Below are 26,903 nucleotides of genomic sequence, written 5' to 3'. Positions count from 1 at the left end.
TTGGGGTGGCAGGAGTAGGTGTATCAGAGATAGTGAGGTTGGCACAGGATAGAGAGAATTTAGGGCTCTTGTACATAGGGTCACTATGAGTCGCTAGCGACTAGATGGCACATAATAACAACAACAGCAATAGCAAATATAGACTGAAAAGATATGGAGAGAGGGTGCACATCTTTTCTGATTTTAAATAGTGTGCCCTTGTTCTGTTCAACTAACAGCTTTTTAGTCTCTGTGTAGGTTTCACACGAACTCAATTAAGTGTTCTGGGATTCCCATTATTTTCAGTGTTACCCTATGTTATGATCCACACAGACAAATGTCTTTGCATAATCAATATAACACAACCTCTTTGTGCTTTTCTATGCTTTCAACAAAGATCCATCTGAAATTGGCAATGATATCCCTCATGCCACCATCTCTTCTGAATCCAGCTTGAATTTCTGTCCTGTAAGTATACAGTTTCAGCCAAATTTTTAATAATCTTCCGCAAGATTTTACTTGCTTGTCATATTAATGACATTGCTCAATAATTTTTGCATTCTGTTGGATCACCTTTTTTTTAAATGGAAACAAATATAGATCTCTTCCAGTCAGTTAGCCATGTGTATTCCAAATCTTTTGGCATAGACTAGTGAGCATGTCTAGTACTGCATCTGTTTGTTGAAACATGTAAGTTGATATTCCATCGATTCCTTGGGATTTCTTTTTTCCAATGCCTTCAGTGAAAATTGAGCAACAGCTTTAAACTTTATCTGATCCTCCCAATCTCTAATGTGATGAAGCCCTTTGATCAAGCACATTGTGTCAATCCATCTAACTGAAGGTCTTCCTCTCTGCCAGCATCCAAGCAAACTGCCCGGTCCAAGGACAGCCCCATCTGCTGGCACCAGGCCCAACGTGTATGAGACAATGTTTCACCATCCTTCCTCTAAGGAACACCTTGCCTGGCTACCCTCCTTCCGGAACATATTTGTTTGTTCTTTTGGCAATCCACAGTATATTCATTACTCTCTACCAATACCACATTACAAAGGAATCAGTTCTTTGATCTTCCTTAGTCATTGTCCAACTTTCACATGCATATGATGCACTTGAAAATACCAAGGCCTAGGTCAGGGGCAGATCAGTCTTTAAACTGATAACCTTGCATCAGTTTAGGATTTAGCATCTTAAAGTCCTTGACAGCAGATTTGCCTGATGCAAATGTATTGTATAGATATGCTTAACTAGTACGGGGCTGATGGTGTTTCCAGGCATTATAGTTAAAGCTACTATATGACATTGGCAGATACTGACAAAGAAAATGGAGATTATAGGTTTCATGGAACCTTTTCTTGCTGCATAAGGCCTGGACAAAGCAGCAGCCAGGATTGCAAATCAAGTTCTTGGGAGTTAGAAGTGGAATAGGCAAGGGTAACCTTGACTTTGTGCTGAGAATGTCTCAGTATCTTCTTTACCACTGGGCCTGGTTAACCAGCCCTTCCATGGATGTGAGTGTGGAGCTGCATGTGGACTCTCCTCAAGAGGGACACAGCACGAGTGGGAAGTGACTGAGTGTCTATGTGCATGACATCTAGTGTCATCTTTTTGTTTGGAGTTTGCAAGAGTAGAAAAGGAATAAATGAAATGGGCAAGAACATTGGCATTAGACTACCCCAACATCAAATTCTGGCTCTAACACTTATTAGGTAGATAATCTTTAATGAGTCACTCTCTCTGAGACTCAGTTTCACTCATTGAAAATATCATCCAGCCCTACTTTAAAACAAGTAAGGCAACAAATAAACAAATAGGACTAGTGGTAAGAAGCTGCACTGCAAACTCCAAGGCAAGCAGTTCAAACCCACCAGCAACTCCACAGAAGAAGGGTGGGTGGTTGCCTCCTGTGCGAGTACTTCAGAAAACCAGCCGAAAGGCCAGCCATGGCTTGGTTCCAACAACAGTGGCTATTTAGAGAGCCCTGGGGCCTAAGTGGTAAGAAGCTGTGCTGCAATCCGTAAGGCACACGGTTTGAATCCACCAGCTACTCTGCAGTAAATCCTCCCATGTGGTTTACTGCCTCTGAAAGCCTGCTGGAGGATCAGCTATGGGTCAGTTCCAACTTGATGGTACTCAACAACAATGATAATTTTGGAGGATTTGATATGATGGGTAAATGAGATGGTGTAGCTAGAATGGCAGGCCCACAGTAGGTTCGATAAAGCTTTCTTTGTTTTCCTTCTCTAAGTACTACGCCTGTTATTCACACAATGACTAGTCACAATGACACGTGCATAAGGTGAACCAACTTGTTAAGCTTTTCCAAGGTATTCCAGGGAGCTCTGTGAAATAGTTCACATGGTGCTGAGCTGCTAACCACTTCTCTGATGGTTTGAATCCACCAGCTATGGGAGAAATAGGTACAATCTCCTCCCATGCAATTTTCAGTCTCAGAAACTTGCTGAGAGTCACCTAACAGTTGGTTCTGACTCGATGGCAGTGACCTTTAGGGGTGCTTGTAAACTTTTTTATTTATTTTCTTGCTGTGTACCATTGAGTCAGATCCAACTGACACAGGAGGAGTTTGCCCTTTCTTCTCCAGCAGAGCCTCTGGTGGATTTGAACAGCACGCCTCCTGGATTGCAGCACAGCTTCTTGCCACGAGGCCACCAGAGCTCCCTTAAGGGTGCTTTTAAAAGGGTATTCAAACTCCATGCTGCATGTCAGGGCTGCACAGCTGAGCCTCCAGTGGGTTTCCATGGCTGTAAATAGCCAGGGGAGAGGTTGCCAGCCTCTCTCTCTCTCAGAGCCACAGGTGGACTGGAGCCACCAGAGAGGTGCCACCTTTGGGCTAGCCGTGTAGAGGGTACGTGCCACTAGAGCTCCTTCTCCAAGGTGTTAATAACTAGGAAATGGAACACAGTGCTCTTTTTTTCTCACTTAGTGAGCTTTTTCTGTAATTATAGTCTTTCTAAGAAGTATAAAAAAGGCTCTGGTGTCCCAGTGGTAAGGGGCTGTGCAGCCAACCCAAAGTTTTGTGGTTTGAATCTACCTCCTGCTCCCCTGGAGAAGGATGGGTCATTCCTGACCATAGTCCTTAATGATGGCAATACCTGGCTACACCCAGCTGTTTCTGTTTCTTTAATATAGAACCATTGCTGTGCTTCTTGTTATTGTTATGTGCTGTAGAGTTGGAAATAGCTCATAGCTGATCCTCTCGTGTGTTTTCAGAGGCAGTAAGTTGCATAAAAGGAGATTGTCCATCCTTCTGTTGCTGATTTTCAACCAGCAAATTCTCTAGGCTGATGCTTATCTTACACAAGCCCCTTGGTGGTACACAGGGCCCCACGACAGGATCTCCCCGCATTCCACCAGAATGTGAGCCAGCCCCTTGAACCCACAATGCCTACGACACACACTGCACACAATGAGCGCTCAATTACATTTGGTGGAGAAATTAATTCTCTTTTCATAACTAGACGATGGAGCTCTCTAGCGCTGACTTACCCTGCTAACCCCAAGGCCAAGCCGCCTGAGAGCCCAAATCGAATGGCTTTTTCTCATGGAATTTATATCCTCAGAAACTGAATGGAAGATCAGCTATGAATTGCTCCCAACTTGACCAGAATGAGAATGAACTAGACTTACTGTTCTTGGAAGCAGAGATCTCACCTGACTGGCCTCTATCCCTGCACCACAGGGGTGGAATACCATGGAGGTCCCTCTCTCCTCCTTCCACTGCACACTCCTGAGGGCCCCACCTCCATCTCTAGCTGCTTATTATAGAAACTCCAGTCTGACCAGACTCTCGCCCTTGACCACTGACCCTGCTGCTGGAATTGACTTTTGCCATGATTGCTAATATTTCTTTCCTTTTTTCCTTAAATCAACATTAGCTTTCTGGTTTCCCTCCCTCTGCCTGATAAGGATGGGGTAACGGCATCTTGTAGTGTATTGGGGTGTGCTTTTCTTGCCTTGACAGAATGGCAGTTCCTATCTGGCTGGTGATGGGCTGTAAGCCAGACCCCAACAAAAGCGGCCTTGTGAACAGGCCCTGGGGGTGTGTTGTGAGCCCACAGTTTAACACACACACACTCAACCCTTCCTGGTGCCACCTTCTTATCTCCTGCCACTGAGCCATGGCCAGCGCTGGGTCTGTAACCCAATCCCCTGTAATTGCATGTCCCAGATAGAGAATTCCTGGGCCAGGGCCATAGGTAAACATTGACTTAGGGTGCAGGGAAGCCGTACTCACAGACTGTGGGTGCTCAAGCCAGGGGTGTTCAGCCCTCTCCTAGGGGCCCTGTGACAGTGGAAAAGCAGAGTGCAAAGCAGACCTCTCCGCTCTCCATGGCCTGGATCCAGTGTGCTAGTCTGTTCACATAGAATGATTTCTCCTTGTCCTCAGTCTACCTCCTTCTGTCCCTTTTCAGTAGATCCTGATTTGTGAGCACCCCACGTGTCAGAGCAGAACGTGCTGCATGTCACGGCCAATGGGGGTGTTTTCCGCACTAGATCCCTGACCCTTCATCCCAGCCCTTCTCTCTAGCTTCCTCTCTCCTGGTTATCTCTCAAACCTTCTCAGTCTGCCTGCCCTTTGTGATCTTCCTTTCTCAAATCTTCTTTCTCAGACTCTTGTCCTCCTCAAACCCATCTTCTCTCTTCTCATCTCTCTTTTGGGATATCTTCACATGTAGAAGCTCTACTGGCTCCTCCCAGCTCACAGAACCTGACCTCTCAGGGAAGTCTAAGGTGCACCCACAGCCACTAGAGAAGGACGTCATTCTTGGAAGGTCCGAGGGACAGTGCAGGAGAGGAGGTCCCAGATGAGAAGGATTGACTCAGTGACTGAGGTAATGGGAGCAAGTGTGTCAGAGTCAGTGAGACTGGCTCAGGGTAGAGCAGAGTTCAGGGTTATTGTGCCTGTGGTCACTAAGTGTTGTAGTCAGCTCCATGGCACATAACAACAACAAAAAATATTAATGATTTGTTCTCCAGTTTCTGAATTTTGTCAACTCACTTTTCTTTGAAATGGACACAATTGTGGGTCTTTTCCAGTCAATTGGTCAATTAGTTTGTCTTGGCTTCGACACCATCACCATCATCATCTTATTGCTGTTGAGTCTGAACCACCTCATAGTTGACCCTCCAGTGAGTTTTCAGAGGCTGTCAACTACCCAGGAGGAGATTGTCCATCTTTCTCCTTCAGAGCAGCTGATGGATTCGAACCACCTGCCTTTGTGTTAGTAGCGCAACTCCCTATCCACCAGGCTATCAAAACAGACAGAGTAGTAATAGTAGTAATGTTATTGCTGTGTGCTATCACATTGGAACTGACTCATAGCTGACCCTCCAGTGGGTTTTGAGAGGCAATAAATCACAAAGGAGGAGACTGACCATCCTTCTTCTTCAAAGCAGCTGGTGGGTTTGTGTTCCCTGCTTGTGGATTGGCAGCACAACTCCTTATGAGCTAGGCCACCAGGGCAGACACAGTAGTAATAATAGTTGTCGTGTACCATTGAGTTGGAACCGACCAACTGCTAACCCTCTGGCGCATTTTCAGAGGCAGTTAATTGCACAGGAGATTGCCCATCCTTCTCCTGTGTGGCAACTGGTGCACTCGAACAGCCTGTCTTTGGGATTGCAGCGCAGCTTCTTGTATTTTTGTTGTTGTGTGTTGTCGTGTTGGGACCAAACCATAGCTGACCCTCCAGCAGGTTTTAAGAGGCAGTAAATCGTAAGGGAGGAGACTGTCCATCCTTCCCCAGTTGTTGTGAAGGAGACTGGGTGGCCTCATGTGTGTCAAGATAGAATTGTGTTTTACAGGTTTTTGTATGTGGAAATATACAGAACAGACACACAACTACCAATTTTTCCATGATGTGACACTGGTTACATTCTTCACATTGTGTCTTTATTGTAGTCTCTCCTCTTACTATTTCACCATGCTGAGGTAAGCTCACTGTTCCACATTTATCAATGTTTTAGAATTGCAGTTGTCAATTTAGAGAGCTCTGATGTGTAGTTCTTAGAACATCGTGCTGCTAGCTCTAAGGCCAAGGAGTCTTCTAGCCGCTCTGAGAGAGAAAGATGGGCAATATTTCTGTGTGTATCACAGTCCTGCAAAGCCGAGGGGGTCCAGCCACGAGCTGGCTCCCACTCAATAGGAATGAGGAGTATGAATTGTCAATTTGATTTCATATAGCTGATTTTTCAAAAGAGCACAATCCTCAAGGCAAAAATTCTTTACAAATTCCATTAAACTCTTGTTTAGTGCTCAGGGCCTAGTTTCAGTTCAAGGCTCGAAAATGTTTTCAGAACAACAGATTCAGAGATTCATCTAGCCTCGATCCAGTTTGAATTTCTGCCTGTTTCCTGTCAATGTACTATTCAGTTATTTTTAAATAATCTTCAGCAAAATTTTATTTACATTTGGTATTAATGTTTTTTTTTAGTGTAATTCCTGCACTTTGTTGAATCACCTTTTTTTTGAATGGGGATAAATATAGATCTCTTCTAGTCAGTTCGAGTCTAGTCAGCTGGCCAAGTAACTGTCTTCCAAATTTCTTCGCATAGGCTAGTAGTGTGCATGTATGTCCAGGGCTGCATCTGTTTGTTGAAACACATCAATTGGTTTTCCATTAATTGTTAGGAGAAGAGTTCTAAATATCCCATGGACTGTCAAATACAAACAAATAGGTTTGTCCTTGGGAAAGTTACAGCCATTCAGTCTGCATGTAAGTGGATAATTTGACAAGGTAGACGAATGAAGAAGAAAATGAAATCAGGACTGGAGGAAGACTCATCAACAACCTGCAATTTCTAGTTGACACACCTCACTGTAAGGAAGTAAAGGAGAACTTGAAGCTCTTACTAAAGAGGATCAAATACTTCAACCTGGGTTATTTCTCAACATCAAGAAAATAAAAATCTTCCAAACTGGACCAATAGGCAACATCATGAGTTGTCAATGATTTCCTTTTTCTCTTGAGTCAACAATAAACACGGTAGCAGCAGTCAAGAAACCAAGTAAAAGACATGTTGCATTGAGAAAATGTGCTGTCAAGGACTTCTCCAAAGTGCTAAGGACCTAAGATACCAGTTTAAAGACTAAAGTGTCTTTAGGACTTTGTCATCTAAGTCATGGTACTTTAAAATTGTTTCCTATGCATCTTAACAAACAGACACTGCCCTGGATGTGCTCACTAGGTTGTGCCAGGAAATCTGGAGGACAGCTAGCTGGCCTAATGACTGGAAGAGATCGATATTTGTTACCATTCCAAAGAAAGGTGACCCAACAGAGTGCGGAAATTATTGAGCAATATCATTGATATCACATGCAAGCAAGATTCTGCTGAAAATGATGCAAAAATGTTTGGAACAATATGTCAACAGAGAACTGCCAGATGTGCAGGCTGGATTTAGAGGAGGTCGCGGTACTAGGGATATTATAGTTAATGTTAGATGAATCTTGGCAGAAAGCAGAGAATACCAGAGGAATGTCTATCTGGGTTTTATTGACTATGCAAAGGCTTTTGACTGTGTGGATCATAACAAGCTATGGCTGACTCTGAGAAAAATGGGAATCCCAGAACATTTGATCGTGCTAATGCGAAACCTATACTTGGACCAAGAGGCAGTCGTCAGAACAGAGCAGGGAGACACTGGATGGTTCAAAATCAAGAAAGAGGTCCGTCAGGGATGTATTCTGTCTCCATACCTTTTCAATCTGTATGCAGAACAGATCATCTGAGACGCTGGGCTGTACGAGGAGGAATATGGCATCAGGATTGGTGGAAGAGTCACCAACAGCCTGCGTTATGCAGATGACACAACCCTGCTTGCTGAAACTGAGGAGGACCTGAAGCGCTTGCTGCAGAAGGTCAAGGACTGCAGTCTTCAATATGGATTGAAGCTCAATATCAAGAAAACAAAGATTCTCACCACTGGGCCAATTGGCAGCATCCGTATGGATGGTGAAGAGATTGAGCTAGTTAGCAGTTTTAGTTTACTTGGCTCCACAGTCAACACTCTTGGTAACAGCAGCCAGGAAATCAAGAGACGAATTGCATTGGGAAAGTCAGCTATGAGGGACCTCTCAAGAGTACTGAAGTGCAATTATGTCAGGCTGGAGACTAAGGTGCGCCTGATCCAGGCTATAGTCTTTGCAATTACGTGCTATGCATCGGAGAGTTGGACAGTGAATAGGGATGATAGAAAGAGAATTGATGCCTTTGAGTTGTGGTGCTGGAGAAGAGAGCTGAATATACCATGGACTGCTAGAACAAACAGGTTTGTCCTGGAGAGTTTGAAGCCAGAATGTTCCCTGGAGTTAAGGATTCTGAAGCTTCATCTGACATACTTTGGGCATGTTGCAAGGAAGGACTGGTCCTTGGAGAGGGACATCATGTTTGGCAGAGTGGAGGGATGGCGCAGGAGAGGAAGACCCTAGATGAGATGGACCAACTCTGCGAGTAGAGTGGTGGGAATGAATGTGTTTGAGACAGCAAGCTTGGCATATGATAGAACAGCATGACTTGATGGCACATAACAACAACAACAACAACAACAATGCATCTGAAAGTAAGCCAATGAATAAGGAAGACCAAAAAATGTTAAAAACGTTACGTCCTTTAACTGTGGTGTTTGAGAAGTGTACTAAATATCTCATAGACAACCAAAAGAACAAATCAATCTGTCTTGAACAAACTGCAACAGAAGTATCCGTTAGAGGCAAAAATAGTGAAACTTCATCTCATACACCCTGAGTGTCTTGTCAGGAGGGGCCAGTCCTTGGAATAAAAAGTTTTTCCCATCTGGGAAGAGTAGAGAGGGTCAGGGAAAGAAAAGAAGACCCTCAACTAGATAGACTTACATAGGAACGACAATAATGGGCTTGATCATGAAACAGATTGTGAGGATGGCAAAGGATAACATTGTAATCTGTTCTCCACAGGTTTGCTGAGTCCTGGTTAACTCTTCAGCAGGTAGTAACAGTAATTACTCCACATTTTGAAAGACATTTGAAGTTATGTTCCATATTTCTCCCTTTTTTTTTTATTTGGATCCATCTGCTGAGACCTTTATAAAAATGAAATGGTAGCAGGGCACCATCCAGCTTTCTGGTGTGGTGACACAGAAGGCAGATGGAGGCACCAGGCCTGCATTCCAGCTCCTTTTCAGACTCCTGGAGCTCTTTCTTCTGTGCTCTGTGTGCATCCCAATAAATTCCCGTTTCAAAAATGTTAAGTCCAGGGGAGCTCTGGTGGCCTAGTGGCAAGAAGCTGTACTGCAACCCCAAAGGTACACGGTTTGAATCCACCAGATGCTCTGCCGGAGAAGGAGGGACAATTTCCTCCTGAACCTGTCAGATCTGATTTGACGGTACATGCACAAAAAATAACAATTAAAAAAATGTAAAAAAAAAGTTAAGTCCTCGGGTACTACTCTTCGATGTCAAGATAAAGTTACTTCTTCACTGTCTGCCAGCTGGCTCTGAGCATAGTGACTCTCCACTGGGTTTCTGATATGTATCATTTAGTTTAGCAGATCAACACCCTACAGATGCGGTCACCAGAGCTCCTGGGGCGGCCGCCCTAGGTAGTCAGATAAGCAGGTCATACAGTATTTGTCCCTTTGCTATGGATTTAGTTCCCTTAGCATGTCTTTGAGGTTCATTCACTTTGTGACATATATCAGAGCTTCATTTATCTTTCTGGCTAAGAAATGACATTCCTCTGGAAACTTTGTAAACTTTGATAAATGATAAATGAGTCATGCTCAACTCCATGGCAATCAACAACAAAAACAAGAGTATCTTATTGTGTACTTGTACCACATTCTGGTTCTATCGTAATCTACTAATAGACTTTTAGAGTGTTTTCGTCTTTTGGTTTTGGTGGATTTCTTTGCTCTTGTGAGCAGGGCTGCTAGAGACATAGGTGTGCTCTTTTTGGGCCCCTAGAGTATTTTATCATTGTACCTGTTTGATCCGTAGGGAAGTTCTGGTGGCCTAATCTGTAGGAAACTGTCTTACTGACCCAAAGGCTAGGCTTCTGTGGCGGTTCAAATCTACCAGCACCTCCAGGTGAGAAAGACAGGCAGTCCCTTCCTGGGTGATTTATAGCCTCTCAGAAGGCTTCTGGGGGCGGGGTAGTCAGCTAGGAGTCATTTCCAACAATGACAATGAGTGAGTGGAGTGAGTGATTCAGTATTTACTCCCTGATCGAAGGGTTGGTAGTGCCTGGAGTCTTCAAAGCTTGTGAGTGATACTTCAATTTATCTCTATTTGCCTGGAACAGCCGAAGAGGGAGGAGATCCAGGAGTTGGAGAATCAATATGGACACTGAGCAAATAATCCAAGAAGAGAGACCATGTGAAGAAGACTGTGGTGTCAGGATTGGAGGAAGACTCAGCAACCTGCGCTGTGCCTTGCTTGCCTAAAGTGAAGGAGATTTGCTGGAGAAGATCAAAAGCTCCAGCCTCCACTGTGCAGTACTGTTCTGATTTGTGTTGCTGTGAGTCAGAATTGATTCCATAGCATCGAACAAGAACCACAGCTCTACTTCTTTAGAGGCAATCACACTGTTTTCCGTAATAGTTGTGCTATTTCACATTCACATCAGAGATGGATAATGGTCCAGTCCCGACACATCCTTACCAACTTTGTTATTTTCTGCTTTCTTTATTATTATCATTCTAACTGGTGTAATGTGGTATCTCATTGTAGCTTTGCTTTTCTTCTCTCTAATAGGAGCTCTGGTGATTTATAAATAAGGAGTTGTGCTGTTAACCCACAAGCACATGATCCAAATCCATGGGCTCCTCCAAGGGAGAAAGATGGTTCATCTCTTTTCATTTTATTTACTTCCTCTGAAAACCTGCTGAAGGGTCAGCTATGAATCAGTTTCAAATTGAGGGCACGTAACAACAACAACAACAACGATTAATGATGCCAGATCTCTTCATGTGCTTTTTGGCCAGCTGGATATCCTCTTTTGAAGTGTAAGGTTTTCAATGGTTACATTTTTAAGAGGATATCATTGGAGAGAGGTGAAACCAAGTTTCTCCTTGAAGGCTTGAAGTTTGAAGCTCTGTCTCACATACTTTGGGCATGTGGCCAGATGGGACTAGTCCTTGAAGAAGGGTGCTCGGAAGGGTGGAGAGACAGCGCAGGACAGGAAGACCCTGGACGAGATGCTTTGGTACAGTAACTGGGGCAATGGAGGCTGTGTGTCGGAGTCAGTGAGACTGGCTCAGGACAGGGAAGCCTTCAGAGCTATTGCACATAGTTGTAGATGCCTCAATGGCATGTCACAACAACACATCATCAGGGCTTTCTTCCAAGATGCCTCTGAGTAGGCATGAACATCTATCCTTCAGGTTAACAGCTGAGTGCACTAACCACTTGCACTACTGAGGGACCCCAGTAATTAATAGTGATAGTGATAGTGATAGTGATAGTGATAGTGATAGTGATAGTAATAGTAATAAATAGTAATAGTAGTAGCAATAGTAATTGTAATTTTAATAGTTATAGTTAATTCTAGTTCTAGTTCTACTAATAAATAGTAATAGCAATAGTAATAGTAATTATAGTAGTAATTGTAACTGTAACAGTAATAGTTATAGTTGTTATAGTTATAGTTATAGTTACAGTTATAGTTATTATAGTTACAGTTCTAATTATGCTAGTAAATAGCAATAGTAGTAGTATAGTAATAGTAATAATCATAATCATAGTAATCGTAATCATAATAGTAAAGTTATTGGCGACACTTGTTACTTGCTGTCAGTTTTGAGTCACGGCAACCTTATATATAGCAGAATAAGACATGGCTCAGGCCTGACTCAACTAGCAGAATGTGTTGTGGTGATAAAACAATGCAGACCAAGTGCGTTGCCCTCTTAATTTTCAGCATTTTCTCATCTCATGTTGGTCTTTTAAAGTCTTCCTGGAGCCTGAGGGCTGGCTCGTGCACTCAGTCTGCTCTTCCCTCAGTACTTTTTCTGATGTCTGAAATCACCGTGATTCTCCATGCAGAACATGGACAGCTGGCGCTTGGTTTTGGTTCTGCCTTGACTGCAATGGGGATGTTGCCACATTAGACTACCAGCATGCCATAATGGAGCAACGTTCCAAGTGATCCAGGAGCTTGGAGTGGATGTGAGCCACAGAGCCAAGGTCCCCACAGAATGCTCGCCGGGACAGCCAGCATGGCTGCCATAACTAACTCACTACTGTTAGTGCAACCAACTCACCCTTGGAAGTGCTTCTTTACCTCCTAAGGCGTCTCTGCTTTGCAAATAATACTACCCTTTGAACAGGTAGAGATTTGAGTGTGTGACCCCCAAGATTATTTGTCAGAGACCCCAATACATTTTAAATGTATTCTATTCTTCTTCTTGTTAGGTGCCATCGAGTTGTAGACGACTCATAGCAATCCTGTGAATGAAAGACCTGAGAACTGTTCATAGAGTTTCCGGAGACAAGCCATTTCGGAAGTGGGTGCCACTCCTGCTTCCAAGCTTGTTTTAATCAGGAAGCTCCAACAAACACTGTCCACCATGGGTAACCATTATCACATTTGGTACATTAGTGTCACAGTGTTCAGCATCACAGCAACCACAAGTTACCTCTGTGCAGCAAATGCACAGACCAGTGCTATAACACTTAGAAGAATGTTTGGGAAAGAAAAAAAAAAAACACCACACAATTTGAACCAGGCCTGAGGACCGTAAATTACAATCACCCATTGAGCTTGGTAGCATAATCTAACACATAGTAGGTACTCAGTAAATCTTTGGATAATGAACAAATTAGTAAATAAATGCAGTTACTGGCCAGCCTTGTTCTCCACTTCCTATCCTTGGGAAAGGGCTCGTCTCTCATGGTGCCCTGTAAGGAGGCCGTGTGTCAGGTTCACACTCCTCTCCCTCCAACTGAAACCCACAATGATGGGTTTCATCACTTAAAACTTTGGAGTCTGGCCCACTGCCCAGCTACTAACGATGCCCTGTGTCCTGTCAAGCATAATTCTATATAACTAGTTCCAAATCTGTCACCAATCAGCAGGCAGGACCACCCAAGGCCATGTGGGAAGCTGTCAGCGCCATGTCTGTGCACTTCTCGGGTGGCAGACGCACGCCTCCTGCCTGTCGCTCACCAGCACCCTCAGGTCGTCATCTCCCAGGACTTAAGTGACATTCCTTTTCATTTCCCTTTAGCATCCTTTTCATAATGTGGTAGCCAGCCTCCAAAATGTTTTCCACAGACCTGTGTCCACTGGTATTCACGCCTTTGTTTAGTTCCCCTCCCACACTGAAGAGACCTGCCTTCTGTAAACAATAGGATATTGTGAACATGGCCATGTGTGATTTCCAAGACCAGGTCATTAATAAGAGATATTGCACCTCCTGCTTTGCTTTCTTGAATCACTATCCAAGGGAAGCAAGCTGCCCTGCCACTAAGACACTCAAGCAGTCCCAGGAGGAGGTCTGTGTGCTCAGGAATGGAGATCTTTTGCCAACAGCCAGCATAGTTTCCTCAGGGCCCTGCTTTTCCCTCATCATAGATCTCTCTGGGTAGGTTGTCCGATTTTGGGGCTCACTTCCCTAGCATTCAAAGAACATGAACCAGGCTGGACAAGTAGACAGAAGATCGTCTCTGGACACAGAGCTGAGTCAGAGGCGTAGGCTCTCGTGCCCATGGGACACACATTTATTGGAGAAAAAAAAGGATTCTTTTCTCTTAGTTTGTGAGTTATAATAAAATGTAAGCCCTGGATCTATAAGTGATGTCACTGCTACTACATAGAATTAAACAGCTAAAGAACGACACCGTAACAGAGGGAAGTAGGATCTGGACACAGAGACTGTTACTGTTAAAGTTAGGTCCCCTCAAGATGACTACAACTCATAGACACCTGATGAACAGCTTTGAACCTTGCCTGATCTTGAACCATTCTCAGATCTCTGATATGCTCAAGACAATTGTTGTAGTCACTGTGTCACTTCATCTTGTCTAGAGTCTTCTTTCTTTCTTTCTCTGACCCTACCTTTCTTAGAATGATGTCTTTTTCCAAGGAATTGTCACTCCTGACAATACTCAAAGTATGTGAGGTGAAGCTTCACCAGCTTTGCTTCTAGGGAGTACCCTGGTTACACTTCTTCAGACCGATTTGTTTATCCTTTGACAGTCCATGGGATATTTAGTCCTCTTCTCCAACACTACAATTCACTTCTGTTACCTTTATTCACCATACAACTTTCAGATGCATCGAAGATACTTGAATCAGGGACACCTTAGCCTTTAAATCCTTGCTCTTAAGCACTTTGAAGAGGTCCTTGACAGAAGATTTTTCCCAGTTAAAAACATGTTTTCATGACTCCTGCTACCTTGAGTGTTAATTGTGGATCTAAATAATCTCAGTCTTTTCCATCTATCATGAGGGTGTCTATCAGTGCAGTGATGAGGATTTATGTTTTCTGTTGTTGAGATATAATTCTCATTAAAGAATGTAGTCTTCAGTCTTCTTCAGTTAGTACTCTAAGTCCCCTTCATGTGCATAACACAGTTAATGAGTCTTTCTTCAATACTGATGCCACGTTCTTCTTGGACAGTCTATAGTCCAGCTTCTCAGATGATTTGCTCAGTATAAGAGTGAGTACAGGGAAAGGATACAACCCTGGTACACACATTTCTTGATTTTAAGTTGTGCAGTGTTACCTTATTCTATTTGGACAACCGCTTCTTGGTATATACATAGGTTTCACATGAGCACAATTACGTTTTCTGAGATTTCCCTTCTTAATGTTATCTGTAATTTGATATGATCCATAAAGTTCAATTCCTTTGAAAAGTCAATATAATACAAGTAAACATCTTTCTGCTGTATGTAACCTCGCTATAGGCCTCAAGCAACTCGATGGCATATAACAGCCACATATTATATTGACTGTTTTTATTTAAGCATCTTGTTTAGAGTCAACAAGACCTCAAGGAGGGCCTTTGAATTTAAAAGTTGGCGTTTTATTTTGGTGGAACATTCTTCTAAATGGTACAACACTCTTCTGTCAGTTTGCTGTACTGAGGTAACCTGGGGTTGCTGTGATGCTTAACCTTGTGTCACTGGGGTGTCAAATGCCATAATGGTTACCCCTGGTGGACAGTGTTTGGTAGGGCTCCTAGTTTAAGTCAGGTTTGAAAGCAGGAGTGGCATCCACTTCCTAAATAACATGACTCTGGAAACTATGAATTTGAGAAATGACGATAGTTATAGAAAGGCTTCAGGTCTTTTGTTCAGAGGTCGCTATATGAGTCATGCTTGACTTGATAGCAATCAACAACAACAAACATCTTTCTGACATTCTCTACTTTCAGTCAAGATTCATCTGACATCCCAGCAGTGAAATCCCTCATTCCAATGCCTCATAAGAATCCAGCTCGACTGTCTGGAAGTTCTTTGTTGTTCTTCTGTTCCAGCCATTTTTAAGTAATCTTCAGAAAGATTTTACTTACATGTGTTATTAATGATATTGTTTAATATTTTCTACATTCTGTTGCATCATCTTTTTTTTTCCAGTGGAAGTAACTATAGATCTCTTCCAGTCAGTTGGCCAGGTAACTGTCTTATTATTGTTTTGGCATGAACTACTGAGTGTATCCAGGACTGCAAATATTTGTTGAAATATATAAATCGGTATTCCATCAGTTCCTGGGACCTTATTTTTTTGCCAATGTCTTCTGTGCATCTTTTATTTATTCCTTGATTGCTATCAGTTCTTATTCTTATGCAGTTTCCTGAAATGGTTCAGTGTCATATAATTAGTTTTTATTACAGTGTGATTTAGTGTATTCTTTCCACCATCATTTGATCCTTCCTGTATCACTCAAGATTTTGTGCATAAAATCATTATTGCAACTCGAGGTTTGAAAGTATTCTTCAGTTCTTCCAGCTGAGAAGTGTTGACGATGTTCTTCCCTTTTTATTTTCTAATTCTAGCTCTTTGCACATTTCACTAAAATAATTTGCTTTGTCTTCTCAAGCTTCCCTTTGAAATGTGTTAAACTCTCTTAACTTCATCATTTCTTCCTTTTGTTTTGGTCTGTCTCCATTCTGGTGCAAATTTCAGAGTCTCTCAGACATCCATTTTGGTCTTTTCTTTCTCCCATGTCTTTGTAATGACCTTTTCCTTTCTTCATTTATTTTATCCTTGATGTCATTCCACAATTCAGCTGGCCTTTGGTCATTAATGTTCATTTCAAGAAATCTATTATTGAGGTGATTTTTAAATTCAAGTGGGATAGATTCAGGGTTGTATTTTGGCTCTCATGGACTTGGTTTATTTTTCTTCAGCTTCAGTTTGAACTTGCAAGTGAGTAATTGATGGTCTGTTCCATTGTCAGTTCCTACTCTTGCTTTGAATATTGATATGGAGCTTTTCTATCTATTTTTCCACAGATATAGCCAATGTGATTCCTGCATAGTCCATCAGATGAGGTCCATGTGTTTAGTCATTCTTTATGTTTTATAAAAATATATTGTTGTTGTTATGTGCCATCAAGTCGCTTGTGATTCATAATGACCCTATGTACAAGAGCTCTAAATGCCGTTCTATCCTGTACCAACCTCGCCGTCTCAAACACATTCATTCCCACCACTCCAGTCATAGAATTGATCCATCTCATCAAAGGTCTTCCTCTCCTGCGCCATCCCTCCACTCTCCCAAACATGATGTCCCTCTCCAAGGGCCAGTCCCTCCTTGCAACATGCCCAAAGTATGTCAGACAAAGCTTCAGAATCCTTGCCTCCAAGGAGTATTCCAGATTCACCTTCTCCAGGACAAACCTATTTGTTCTCCCAGCAGTCCATGGTATATTTAACACTCTTCTCCAGCACCACAACTCAAAGGCATCAATTCTCTTCCTATCATCCCTATTCACTGTCCAACTCTCTGAGGCATAGCACGTAATTGTGAAGACGATAGCCCAGATCAGGCGCACCTTAGTCTCCAGGCTGATGTCGTTGCTCTTCAGTACTCTTGAGAGGTCCCTCACAGCTGACTTTCCCAATGCAATTTGTCTCTTGATTTCCTGACTGCTGTTACCAAGAGTGTTGACTGTGGAGCCAAGTAAACTAAAACTGTTAGCTATCTCAATCTCTTCACCATCCATACTGATGCTGCCAATTGGCCCAGTGGTGAGAATCTTTGTTTCCTTGATGTTGAGCTTCAATCCATATTGAAGACTGCAGTCCTTGACCTTCTGCAGCAAGTGCTTCAGGTCCTCCTCAGTTTCAGCGAACAGGGTTGTGTCATCTGCATAACGCAGGCTGTTGATGACTCTTCCACCAATCCTGGTGCCACATTCCTCCTCATACAGCCCAGCATCTCCTATGATCTGTTCTGCATACAGATTGAAAAGGTATGGAGACAGAATACATCCCTGATGGACCCCCTTCTTGATTTTGAACCATGTATTTTCTCCTTGCTCTGTTCTGAGGACTGCCTCTTGGTCCAAGTATAGGTTTCGCATTAGCACAATCAAATGTTCTGGGATTTCCATTCTTCTCAAAGTCAGTGACAGCTTGTGTTGTGATCCACACAGTCAAAAGCCTTTGCACAGTCAATGGATCACAGACAGACATTCCTCTGGTTCTTTGTTTTCTGACAAGATCCATCTAACATTAGCTATAATATCCCTAGTACTACGACCTCTTCTAAATCCAGCCTGCACATCTGTCAGTTCTCTGTTGACATATTGTTTCAAACGTTTTTGGATCATTTTCAGCAGAATCTTGCTTGCATGTGATATTAATGATATTGTTCAATAATTTCCACACTCTGTTGGGTCACCTTTCTTTGGAATGGAAACAAATATCGATCTTTTCCAGTCAGTTGGCCAATGAATAAATCATTGGTTATACAAAATTCTATCATTTTATCTCTAGTCTCATTTATGTCACCAAGTCCTTTTCTAATTACTAGTCCTTCTTTGTTTCCAATACTTGCATCCAGTCACCAACTATGATTAACATGATCTTGGGTGTCTATTTGATCAATTTCTGACTACAAAACTTTGTAGAAATCCTCGGTTTCTTCATCTTTGGCTTTAGTAGTCCATTCTTGTATTTGAATAGCAGTTGCATTAGCAGGTCTTCCTTGTATGGGTAAGGATAGTATCTTATCTTTCACAGTATTGTACTTTAGAATGTTGTTGTTGTTATTGTTAAGTGCTGTCTAGTCGCAGGCGACTCATAGCGACCCTATGAAGGAGAGTCTGCAACACTTGGGTGTCTCTCATCCTCTCTCCAGGTTCATAGGGTTTCCGGAGGCAAGCTATTACGGAAGTGGATGCCACTCCTTCCAAGCTTGTTTTAATCGGGGAGCTCCACCCCACTCTCTGTCCGCATTGGGTAACCAGCCATTAATGCATTTGACACATCGGTGTCACAGTGTTCAGCCTCACAGCAACCACAAGTGACTGCTGTACGGCAACTTGTACACAAGGGCTATACGACCTAAATTCTGAAATATTCTTTTTAACAGTGAATATCACACTGTTTCTTTTCAGTTTGTTGTTCCCAGAATAGTATGATATATTAATATAATAATATCATATGACTGTCTGATTCAAAGTACCCATACCATTCCATCCCAGGTCACTAAAACCTAAGTTATTGATCTTTATGTGTTCCATTTAACTTTTGACAACTTCCAAATTTCCTAGATTAATGCTTCGTACATTTCATGTTCTAATTATTAATGGATGAATCTATTTGGAGACTATATCAGTTATTAATGAATGAATATAGATGGAGATTGAAAGTAGGAGTGGCATCCACTTCCTAAATAACATGCCTCTGGAAACTCTATGAATTTTGATAAATGTCAATAGTTGTAGAGAAGCTTCAAGCCTTTTGTTCATAGGGTCGCCATGATTCGTGCTCAACTTGAAGAGAACAATAACAACAACACAGATGGAGACTGAGTCTGACAATATCATTTAAACTTCTAGATTCAACTATTTTTCTTTCCTGTGAGCTAATTTGAACATGGTCTCTTTGACTCACAGATAGAGGAGACAACTCAATACAACTAACACAACTTCTAAGAGGAGATGTTAGGTGGGCACCAAAGAACAAGAGTAAAGGCAGAAGTAGAGGAAACCAGATTCTGAGGAGAAGCAGGCAAATAGGACAATGGCCAGAAATGGCTGTGCAATCAAAGGGGATGTGCAAAGGCGTCTCTACTTTCACTTTCTTTCTCAAGTGTTAAACTGAGCACATAACCCTCTAGATAGGCACTAACACGTGATTAGGCCAATGGGATGTCTGTGAAAGTGATATGAAGTGTTTCCATTCCCCACTGGATGGCTAAACCTGGTGACAAGAGCCACAGTGAACATTTTTCTGTGCTACCTAGTTATCCTTTCTAAACTGAGACCTTTGTCTCTCCAACTACTCAGCTGAATCTTTCTCTAGGAAATATTTTATTCCAAATTATGTCCCACAGCTGGGAACATTAATTGGGCCTCTGGTAGCCTAACAGTGACGAGCTGTTCTGCCAAAAGGACCAATATCCATGACTGGGAGACAGAGGTAGGTCAGTGATACAATTCTTGCTCCTCATTCAAGAGACCTAGTTCCATTCTCAGCAGATGCACCTCAAGTATAGCCATCCTGTCTGTCAGCAGAGATTGGCATATTGCTATGGTGCTGGGCAGATTTCAGCAGAATTTCTTGACTAAGATCCAATCTCAGGAATAAAGGCTCTGCCAGCGCGGGGTCGGGGGGGGGGGGGCCCCTGTGAAGCACAAACATTGATCATACTGTGAGTGTGAACTTTGTGAGGTGAGGGCCCGCTGGACAGCTCCTCATAGCAATCCAGTGTCCGGTGTGTGCTAAAGGCCCTCCAAGGCCCTTGCCATACCTGAGGCAATCTTAGTAATCACTGCAGTTCCTGGACTCCGTAGTGTTGGCTGAAGCCTCTGCTGCAATCCCACCACAGTTGAATTCCTTCTCCCAGTCCGTAGCAGTCACTGTCTTCTACACATGTTATCCTGAGCACACGCTTTCCAAAAATGGCTGCCTTGATGTTACACAGGACAGGGAAAGCTTCACAGTGTGGCTATTAAGTTGTAATAGACTCAGTGGTCCCTAGTAACCACAGCACTATTTCCAAAGGGTGGGCTCATGGCCTAGTGGGTTAGGAATTGTGTTACCAACTTGTTGTTAAGTATCATTGAGTTGTTTGTGACTCATAGCGACCCCTATGTACAACAACTCTGAACCCTGCTCACTCCTGAGCCGACTTCAGTGTCTCTGACACACCTACCCCAACTACCCCAGTCACTGAGTCCATCCATACCATCCAGTGTCTTCCGTGCCTCCTCTGTCCCTCCACCCTCACCTGCTAAATAGGCAATTAAAAGCTACCAGCTGCTCAGGGGGAGAAAGATGGACAATCTTCTCCCATATGATTTTTTGTAACCTCTAAAATCCTGCTACACAGCTCAGCTATGAGTTTCATTCTGACACAAAGACAATGGGTCGTATTTGGTGGTGTGTATACTTCCAAAGAAGCCCTAGAAATGCAGTAGTCAAAGCATTAACTGCTGATTGTCAGGTTGGAGTTCAGAGCATGCATGCTGCCGAGTGGGAGAAAGACATGGCAGTCTGCTTAGAAAGATGTATAGCATTAGAAATCCTATAGGGTCATTCTAACCTATGTTATACTGTCTCTATTCATTGGAATCAACAACAATGGGATTGCTACATATGTGTATAAAGGCTGGTGTCATTTCATTAAAATGCTAAATGGTCTACGTAATCTGTATATTGCTAAGATTCTAAGATTCATTCCTTTATCATGTTGCTGTAGTTCAGTTGCATAATATTCCATTGAGTGAATACACTAGTTTACTCATTCATGAGTTACAGAATCTACACTAGAAAAGAAAGAAAGAAAAGGAGGAAGGGGCTGATAGATGGAGCTCAAAGGAGGAATCAACTGTCTGGGGAGTTCCGTGAATCCCGAGCTGTTGCAAGAGCACATCGACTAGGAAGCAGAAAAACCTAGAGGTTATAGATGGGTAATAGGAGGTGAGAACTTCAGATTTCACAAGTGATCAGATGTCTAAAAGTCACTAGATTTCTTAGAAATAAAGATGGCTGCATTGCTAAGCAAGGAATTATTGCCGATGAAGCTGTAGAAATAAAAAATCAGATTCATGTCATTCTACTTGTCTAGGGTATTGGCGGGAGTTGATATGAAGGAAAAAATGATGAGACTGAAAGTGGAATTGTCAATGGCTGGGGAGCATCACTGGAGACCACAGATGACAGGAATAAGGAGAGAAGAGGGCACTGTTGGGAGCTGGGTGTCAATGGTGCGGGATTTCACATGAGGATGGGAAGCGATGAGCTGGAGATAAAATCAGGAGCTCGGAGGACAAAAACCCCAACTCCGGCTATTTAGCCCTTGAACAACTTTTAGCCCTGAGGTTCAGAAAGTGTAAAAATAAGCAGCTCCATCTGAGAGGACTAGAAAGAGCAGTGAAGCTCAAATGTGGAAGGGGGAGGAACGTTCCCAGATGTGGGAGATACAGGAGAGCATGCTGGCCATGGTCCCAGAGCTCTAGGAATATATCCAGTGAGGAAAACAGGAATATTGAGGTGGGGAAGTCTGTGGAGGATGAGATCGAACAACCCGGGATCTTAGAGATGGTCAACCTCAGTTATGTATATCACAAGATAGGACTAACAATTCATTCCTCACAGAAACATAGGAGTGGAAGAGTCCGTGCTCATCCCATCCCCATGCCACTCTGCCACTAACCCTGCTTGTCCCTCAGGTTTGATGTATCCCATGGGAGGAGAAACAAGAAGCTGGTTCACCCCACGAGGTCAAGTGCTGTTATCAGGAGAAATCAGCATGGGGAACTGTCCTGTCTAGAGGCGAGGAGAGAGATTCTGTCTGTACCTCTTGGGAGATCTAGGGCCACAGCATTGCCTTCCTGCCTGCACCAGTGCAACTTTCAACTTCATGGCCTGCGGGAGGCCTAGTTGCCTTCTAAGCCACCCAGTGACCCTAGCTTGGGGTAAACATTGTTTTGGCCCTTGGAGAGTTCTACTTCAGGGAGATATCAGCCAAGGAAGGCACTAAGAAGGATGTGGGCTCCCCTGCTATTTCAAACACTTTCTGCACAGAAAGAAAAGACGTATTCAGTCCAGCCCCGACTGGCTTTCTCTGGGTCAATGCAATGTTTCCTTTTGGATTTTTTGAGTTGTGTTCAACACAATAATCTTTCAATTATGAACATTTGGAATGAGGATGGGGAATCATTAGACACAACACATTAAATCATTTTATTAGATTTGTCTCCTAAAGTGACCTAAAAAATGACACAATTTCTACTTTCCCTCCATTTCCACAAATCCAGAACTTACCAGGCTGGTATTCTCATGGCCACAGGGGTGTTGCTGGCATCCAGTGACTGAAAGATCCCCAACTAGTAGAAGAAGAGGCAGTTAGCAGTGATTTCTCCTGTGTAAATCCCTTGTTGCTTAACATTCAATAACTCAGTGCCCACGACTCCCTAGCTCACAGAAAAAAGGAGTCATCTGCTGAACTGGTCCTTACAAAGAGAAATGGTGCATCACTCATATCAATGAAGAGGTGGGCTCTGTGGCCCTCATACTCAGACATCTGCAATCTACTTAAGGTGCTTTGGCCTCTATCTAAGTAAGAGGAGTGCCCAAGCTGAAGCAGAGACTAGTCTTTTGTTCTTGTTATATGCTATAAAGTTGGCTGTGACTTGTAGCTCTGAACCCTGCTCTATCTTAGGCCAACCGCATTGTCTCTGACACACCTACGTCCACCACCCCAATCACTGAATCAATTCATATTATCGAGGTTCTTCCTCTCTTTTGCTGTCCCTCCACCCTCCCAAGCATGATGTCCCTGTCCAAGGACTGGTCCTTCCTTGCAACATGGGCAGAGTATGGTCTAGCTCACATATAAAACACTTGAAATGTACTGAATTCTCAGTAAGATGGAATCATGGTGGAGGAGACTGAAACAACCTCTCAGGTTAGGAAGAGCAGATGTGATTCTCTGAGTTACTTTATCACATAATCAACAAAAGTGGGCTGAACATAGGCATATCTGTTTTCTGGAGTTGGATGGAGGTACACAAGGATAAGGGAATAAGAGACTGCGTTCTCAGCCCAGTTGTTATTGTTGTTGTTGGTGGTGTTGACTCTAACTCACAGCTGCCTTACGAACAATGGCTCTGAAGCTTGCCCTATCATGAGGCAACCTCACTGTCTCGGGCACACTTGACTCCATTGCCATAGTCACTGTGTCAATCATCTCATCCAGGATCTTTCTCTCCTGCGCTGACCCTCTACCCTTCCAAGTATGATGTCCTCCTCCAAGGACTGGTCTCTCAGCCCTGTAATGAGCACCAAGAGAAGATCTCAAAATGTGTCACTTGAGGATGTAGACTTGGCTGATAAAGCACAGATGCAAAAGTGATGCAGACATGATAGACACTTATTTTCTTTTATCTAGCTATCAACAGTTTTGTGTTGCAGTGGACATCAGGAACTCAGATTTCTTCCAGCTCTTAAGGTTCTCCTCCCAACAATGTCACTCAAATGGTTTGCCTTCATGTAGGCTTCCTGTCTACAAACATGAGGGACCAGTTCCCTTGAAGTAAGGGCACCTTATTGAAGTTGCACATCATGCTTTTGCTCATATCTCATTGACTTTTCAGCCACATGGCTACACTTAGCTGCAAGGGAGCCTGGGAAAGATAGCTTTCACTCTGAGCTGCTCTGCACCTAATAAACACTTTTTTACATTTTCCTAAGAGAGGAAATAGTTACTCAGAGTCAGTGATCAGTTCTAAGAGACCCTGATTGCACAGCAAGGAGGTTCTTGGGCTGCACTGGTCTCCCGGTGCCCTATCCACCCTGGTTACAAGGCTGAGCAAGTGACTCAGGCTGAAGCAATCTCAATATCACATCCTCTGAGTTTTAGCCACTTATCTAGAACTGGGTAGATAACTCAAGTTGTTGTTGTTATGTGCCATCAAGTAAACCATGACTCATGGAGACGTATGCACAATAACTCTGATCCCTGTTCTATCCTAAGTCAGTATCACTGACTCTGACACACCTTCCCCCATTACCCTATCACTGTGTCACGCTGTCTCATCCAGGGTCTTCCTCTCCTGCATTGTCCATCCACAGTTGCAAGCATAATGCCCTTCTCCAAGGACTGGTCCCTCTGGGCAACATGTCCAAAGAATGTGAAAGGGAGCTTCAAAATTCTTTCCTTTAAAGAGCAGCTTGGCTTCAGTCTCTCCAGAACAAGCCTGATTGTTCTCTTAGCAGTTCATAGACTATTCAATACTCTTCTCCAGTACCACAGCTCAAAGGCATCAATTCTTCTTCTGTCATCCTTAGTTCAGATCTCTGATGCATAGCAAGTAATTGTGAAGACCATGGCCTGGATCAGAAGCATCTTAGTCTCTAGACTGACATCATTGCTCTTCAGCACTCTAGAGATGTCTCTCTTAGTTGTTGTTGTTGTTGTTGTTGTTGTTGTTGTTGTTGTTGTTATGTGCCATCTCAAATGCACTTATTCCCACTTCTCCAGTCACAGAATCGATCTATCTCATCAAAAGGTCTCTTCCTCTCCTTCACCGCCCCTCCACTCTGCCAAACATGATGTCCCTCTCCAAGGACCAGTCCCTCCTTGCAACATGCCCAAAATATGTCAGACGAAGCTTCAGAATCCTTGACTCCAGGGAACATTCTGGCTTCACCCTCTCCAGGACAAACCTGTTTGTTCTCCTAGCAGTCCATGGTATATTCAACACTCTTCTCCAGCACCACAGCTCAAAGGCATCAATTCTCTTTCTATCAACCCTATTCACTGTCCAACTCCCTGATTCTCTATTAGTAGATTGTCCTAATGCAATTTGTGTTTTTAGTTCCTGACTACTGGTGCCAATAGTGTTGATTGAAGACCCAAGCAAGTTGAAACTCTTAACAATCTCAATCTCTTCTCCATTTAACGTGGTGCTGCCAATTTGCCCAGTGGTGAGAATCTTTGTCTTCTTGATGCTGAGCTTCAATCCATATTGAAGGCTGCAGTCCTTGACCTTCTGCAGCAAATGCCTCAGATCTTCCTCAGTTTCGGCAGGCAAGGTTGTGTCATCTGCATAATGCAGGTTATTGAGTATTCCTTCGATCCTGATGTCACATCCAGGCTTCCAAATTATCTGTTCCGCACATAGATTGAAAAAGTATGAAGACAGGATGTGTCCTAGATGCACTCACACTCCTTTCCTGGTTTTGGACCATGTAGTGTTTCCTTGCTCTGTTCTGAGGACCGCTTCCTGACCAAGGATAGTTTCACATGAGCACAATCGAGTATTCTGGAATTTCCATTCTTCTCAAGGCTAGTGACAATTTGTTGTGATTCATTCAGTCAAATGTCTTTCCACAGTTAATGAAACACAGGTAGACATCCCTCTGGTACTCTTGGCTTTCTGCCAAGATCCATCTGACTTTGTCTGGGATGTCCCTAGTGCCATGGCCTTTTTTAAAACCCAGCTTGTATTTCTGGTAGTTCTCTGTCAATGGTTAAGGTGCTCTTTATTTTTCATAAGCAGCCTGTCAAGACTTACTCATCTGATAGAGATGAGTGGGATCCCCAAGATTGTGGCCCTTAGACATTATTCAGCCTGGAACAAAACTCACCTCTATACTTCAACTTCCAGTTAAACAATAGGCAGACCTAGAAGATGGCTAGTAACACTATGGAGGCACTTATTTCTTAGAATAATCAACCACATAAGTTCAAAAACCCAGCGTTTGCCCACCGATAAAGCCCAGAAAGCAGGAAGTGGCAAGTTAGAAGGATTCGTGGAAGCAAACCTCACAGGGAGGAAGTAGCAAGAATGGTATGTTGTGGGTATTGTGATTAATGTCATAGGCAAAATGTAATTGAATGATTGAATGGAAAACCAATTTGGTCTGTAAACTTGTGCTCAAATCACAACCTGTATAAAAAGAAATAAAATAAAGCAGCCAGGTAATGTAAACATGTGCAAATCAATCAGGAGTCTTTAACTCATCACCTGGGCAACACACCTTAGGAAAAGAGGAGGAGTTGACAAAGGAGGAGGATGAGATGATAAGATGAGGCCTCTGGGCAAATACAGCAACCCCCACCCTCTGAGGCTGGTGTTTGTTGACTGGATTGAAAAGATAATACTTTGGTAACTGAGGCATCTGACACCCCACCCCGCAGAATGTTTACTGAAAACAAGCAAACAAACCCACTGCTCCCAAATCAGTGCTGACTCATAGTGTCCCTATAGGATGGAGTAACACTAACCCATGGCTTTTTCTGAGACTAAATCTTTACAGGAGCAAACTCCCTCATCTTTGTCTCTCAGAGTTCCTGGTGGGCTCCAACCTATCACCTTAGCCTACAGCACTGCCAGAGCCTCTTCCCAGCAAGATTACCAAACTAAACCCACTGCCCCCAAGTCAATTCCAGCGTATAGTGACTGGCTGTTGGGTTTCCTTCCACAGCTATAACTCTTTACAGAAAGAGCCTGTCCATATTTCTCCCTCAGATGGCTGCTGGGCGTGTACCATTGACCTTTTGGTTGACAGCATATCATAACCCAGGATGGTTAGGCAGGAGGGGAAAATCTATCCCAGGTCAGGTAGACTTAGGGGTATAACAATAGCTGGAGGGTGACTCTGGGAGTCCCTTAGCTCTAAAGCTAGCGAGGTGTAGCTGTTTTCAGATCAGCTAATTAAGCTTCAATCTGTATACCATGTATTCCTGGAGCCTTATTTTTTGCTGTTTCCTTCAAAGCAGCTTGAACTTCT

This window comes from Elephantulus edwardii, unplaced genomic scaffold (assembly GCF_000299155.1).
Source record: "Elephantulus edwardii isolate Elephantulus edwardi_28Jun2011 unplaced genomic scaffold, EleEdw1.0 scaffold00019, whole genome shotgun sequence".
Classification (NCBI taxonomy): Eukaryota; Metazoa; Chordata; class Mammalia; order Macroscelidea; family Macroscelididae; genus Elephantulus; species Elephantulus edwardii.
The sequence above is the reverse complement of the archived record's forward strand: the minus strand, read 5'-3'. Positions refer to the sequence as shown.